We start from the raw sequence: 5,072 nt of genomic DNA on the forward strand, positions 1-5,072 counted from the left end.
GGGGGGGGGGTCCTGGGTATCTCGAAGGTCAAGGACACAGAATTTGGTGAAGATGGCACGAGGCTGTGAGAGAGAGAAGGTGCAGGTGACTCCAGGGCTGACACAGTTGTGTGCGTGTCTGACGATCGGCCACCTTCCCCACTCCCCTGAGAAACCGACCAGGGCAGCAGCTGTGCTCCCCAAGCTACAGCCAGCGAGCACCTAGCACGCTGGTGGAGAGCGCGCCGTGTTACTCCCTGAGGCCACCAGGGGTCAGCAGAGCACCGCCCTGCCCAGCCTGGCTGGCCTGGGAGGAGTTGGAAGCCAGGATGGTGACTTTTCACGAAGAAAGCAAGATTAGGAGAGGCGGGGCCTGGGCAGGCGGCAGGTTCTGAAAAATGGCATTGTAATGGGAGTGTCCCAGGAGCAGACAGAAGCAGCGGAACGAGCTACTCTCCTGTCATTTCATCCATCCCTCCATCCACCTGCCCATCCATTTATTGGGTCATTTCAGTCACAGGAGGTCAGGGACCCAGCCACAAGGGCCCTTGTAGGGCACAACGATAAGCTCGAAGTTTGTCCTGAGGGCACTGGGGAGCCATGGACGGGGTTTGATGGGGTGAGGGGGAGAGACAGATCAGATTAGCAGGAGCTGAAAGGAGGAGGAAGGAAGTCAGGAGTCAAGGGATACGGGCTCCCAGGAACCCCGCCTCGCAGGTGGGATTGAAGAGCACACGGTTAATACATACATGCAAATAATATTAATAGCAATACTAATAATATTAATAAAAGCTAACGATTATTGGATCCTTACAAGGTGTCAGGTCCTGGTTTAATCACTTTTCATCTATCAAGTCATAATTTTCACACACTCTATGATGAGGAAACTGAGGCACAATGGGACCAAGCGATTTGTCCAACATGACACGCTAGTAACCAGGAGCCAGGACCCGCCCCCGGCTGTCTGCCTCCCAGCCCGCGCCGTGTTCTGGTTTCCCAGCAGGTCTCAAGGGGGATGAGAATCGGCTCCGAGGGGTTTCAGCCGCTCTCCTGGGTCCCCCCTTGGGGTCCAGATTCCACACCTGCCCCTCCCCCAGCCCCCATCTGCCCCATCTCAGTCAACTTGCAAGTGCTGGGGCCCAAACCTCCCTGGTCCTCTCCTGTCACACCCAGATCCAGTCACCAGCCAATCCCGTTAGCTCTGCCTTTGGAAAGTATCTCCAGAATCCCACCACTTCTTCCCCTCCTCCACCGCCGCCTGGTCGGGCTACTGTCACCTCCTGTCTGGACTTTCCCAGTCACCTCCTCGGCTGGACTGTTGCTCTCACCTCCCCAAGGTTCATTCTCGGGTACCTGCCACTTGCGTCTCATCTTGGCCCAAGCCAAAGCCAAACCAACTTCCTGCAGGACCCTGGCAGCGCGCCCACGTCCCCAACTCTCTCCCACGCTGCTCTGCTCGCTCCATGCCATCTGCCTCTCTCTTAGGGATTGGTGGGATGTTTTCAGATGTATTAGAAATCCATCGTCTCTTGCATCCTTTACATGTAAGTTTTCCCATCCTGGTACTAACTTTTTCTGTTTGTTTGTTGGTTGGTTTTCTTGAGGCAGGGTCTTGCTCTGTGCCCTGGGCTACAGTGCAGTGGCATCATCACAGCTCACTGCAGCCTCCAACTCCTGGGCTCAAGCGATCCTCCTGCCTCAGCCTCCCCAGCGCTGAGGAGGTTGTGACGCCTGCCCGTCTGGCTCACAGAGCTCATAGTAGCCACTCAAATCACATCTGTTCAATTAATTCACTGAATGCTGCCGGCAGCCCTATGAGAAATACGCATATTTCCCATGCCACACATTTTACTCATTCCAAGCGTAAATTCTAGCATATTCGGTGGTTTTCAGCATGTCCTCAGAGTTGTGCAACAACACCAGTCAATTTTAGAATATTTTCACCACCCAGAAAGAACCCCTCGACCCACCCGCAGTCACTGCCCAGGCCTCTTGGACCACTTTTCTGGGGCTGCCACAAAAAGGACCACAAACTGGGTGGCTTGAGACAACAGACACTTGTCTCTCAGCTCCAGAGACTGCAAGTCTGAGATCAAGGTGTGGGCATGGCTGGCTCCTTCTGAGAGCTGCCCGTGGCCCTCCCCGGCTTCTAGTGGTTGCTGGGGACCTCTGGCGCCCCCTGGCTTGTGGAAGCATCACCCCCATCTCGGCCTTCATGCCACATGCTGCTGTCCCGTGCGTGTCTCCCCACCCCACCGCCGCTTCCACATTTCCCCTTCTAGGGACACCAGACATAGCGATTTAGGGCCCACCTTAGTGGCCTTATTTTAACTTATCTCTGTAAAGACCCCATCTCTAAATGAAGTTACATTCTGGGGGTACTGGGGGTTAGGACTCCAACAGATTTTTGGGGGGACACAGTTCGACCCACAACTCCCCATTTCCTATTTTTTAAACTATGAACTCCATAGCACACACAAGAGAGTGCACAAAACACGTCTGCCCGAGTTAAATACTAACAGTGATAGTTACGTGGCCATCGGGGTACCCGCCATCAGCATTAAGACCCTTGCTGTTGCCCCCCACTCACCCACCGCAGCCCCTTCCTCTCGCCCAGACTCAACCACGCGCCTAAATGTCACAGAACCACCCAGGATCACATCCCTGAGTCATGCTACACTGTTCACTGTGCCTGCATTCGGACCTTTTAAAATAGGCTCATCCCATGTTCATTTTCCTAGAATTTATTTCTCCCACTAACATTCTATGTTCAAGATTCACATGGCTGTGATGAGCGGCTGTTTGTTTATTTGGGGAGGACCGATAGCTTGTTCCCATTTTACAGGTGAGGATGGTGAGGCAGGGAGAGCTGAAGGAAGCTGCCCAAGTTCCCACAGGTGGAGCCAATTTGAACTTGAGCCTGTTGAGTCACCTCCTTAAAACTGTGCTCTCCCCTTCCCAATAGTGAGGAATGAGAATGCCGAAGTAGACATCTTTGGAACGCCCCCCCAACACATACACACACACACACACACACACACACACACACACACACACCATGCTCTCAGTGCCCACCAAAATCCTTGGTCCTCTTCTTGATTTCCCCTGGTGACAGGGAGCTCACCATCTCACAAGAGAACATGCTGCCTTTCCCTGTCTCTTCCACCTGGGCTGCTTCAGGAGCAGTGAGGCCTCACTGCTGTGACCGGGAAATGCCTCCGAAGTGGAGGATGGCCAAGGAGGGCCGAATGCAGCTGAGAGATTGGGAGACCAGGCGAGGGTGACAGGTGTTGGATATTTCCACGAGCCCCTCCCTCCAGCTCTGCTCCCCACCCTGCTCTGGCCCCCAGGAGTCTGACCGCTGTGTGTGTTCACCCCAGTCTTCCTCGATCTTCAGCTGCAAGCTAAGTTCTGCCAGTGGCAGGCCCTAGAGATAGGGGAACGTGGCGGGGGCGGGGGGGCAGGAGGGATTTATTCTAGCTGGGCCTTAGGGTGACTGTGTCCCTCCACGAAGGTCTCAACTACTGCAGTCTCTCCAGTATCCCCAAACAGCTCCCTCCCCTGCCCTCACACACACACACACACACACACACACGCACGCACACACACGCCCGCACACACAGAACTATTCCTACTCTGCCTGCCCTGGGCACTGGCCCAGCCCTTCTGGATTTCCCCAGACTTTTGTCTAGAGCTCCTTAAGAAATGCTCCTCAGTTCCCAGAGGCAGGGCCCGAGCTCTCAGGACCCAAGGCCTAGAAGCTTCTCACTCTGTCATCAGAACAACAAAAGGACGTAGATCATGGAGCAGCCCATCCATTTCACAGATGGGAAACTGAGGCCCAAATGGTGTGTGTATGTGTGTGTGTGTGTGTGTGTGTGTGAGTATATGACTCTGTGACTAGTGTATAGGTAAGATGATTTGTGTTTGGATATGTGACAGCACGTGTGTCTTTGGGTATGTAGAATAACATAGAACATTCTTTTTTAGAGATGGAGTCTTGCTATGTTGCCCAGGCTGGTCTCAAACACCTGACCTCAAGCGATTCTCCTGCCTCAGCCTCCCAAGTCGCTGGGATTACAGGTGTGAGCCACCATGCCTGGCTCAGGTCAGCTTTAAATGTCCTAACTCAGCAGTTCTCAAACTTACTGGTTTCAGGACATTTTTTTTTCTTCTTTTTTTGAGACGTAGCCTCGCTCTGTCGCCCTGGCTAGGGTACAGTGAGTCATCATAGCTCACTGCAACCGTACACTCCTGGACTCAAGCAATCCTCCTGCCTCAGCCTCCCAAGTATCTGGGACCACAGGGGTGCAACACCGTGCCCAGCTAAAATTTCTATTTTTTGTAGCGACAGAGTCTCGCTCTTGCTCAGGCTGGTCTCCAACTCCTGGCCTCAAGTGATCCTCCCGCCCCAGCCTCCCAGAGTGCTAGGATTACAGATGTGAGCCACCACGCCCCGCCAGTTTCAGAACATCTTTACGCTCTTCTTGAAGACTCCAAACAGCTTTTATTTTTGTTTTATAAGGCATTAAACTTTGCTATATTAGAAATTAAAGCTGAGAATTTTAAATATATATATTCATTTTAAAATATCAATGGTGGTCGGGAGTGGTGGCCGACGTCTGCAATGAGCTGTGATGACACCACTGCACTGTAGCCGGGCGGCAGAGCAAGACTCTATCTCAAAAATAAAATGAAACAAAATAAAATAGCAATGGTAAACCCATCATGAATTAACATAACTAACAGAGTTTATGAAAAAATGTATTTTCTGGCATGCACCTATAAGTCCCAGCTATAGGATCACTTGAGCCCAGGAATTTGAGGCTGCAGTGAGCTATGATGATGCCACTGCACTCCAGCCCGGGCAACAGAGTGAGGTCCTTCCTGTCTCAAAAACAAAAAAAGTATTTTCCAATACAAAAAATGTTAGTGAGAGGAGAGACACTGTTTCGCATTTTTGCAGAGCTCCTTCACGTCCAGCTTAATAGAAGACGCCTGGACCTCATGGCTGCCTCTGCAATCGGTCTGTTGTGATGTTACGCACCATAAAACATCATGAAGTTACATTCTGGGGGTACTGGGGGTTAGGA

This window comes from Propithecus coquereli, unplaced genomic scaffold (assembly GCF_000956105.1).
Source record: "Propithecus coquereli isolate 6110/MARCELLA unplaced genomic scaffold, Pcoq_1.0 Scaffold42, whole genome shotgun sequence".
NCBI lineage: Eukaryota > Metazoa > Chordata > Mammalia > Primates > Indriidae > Propithecus > Propithecus coquereli.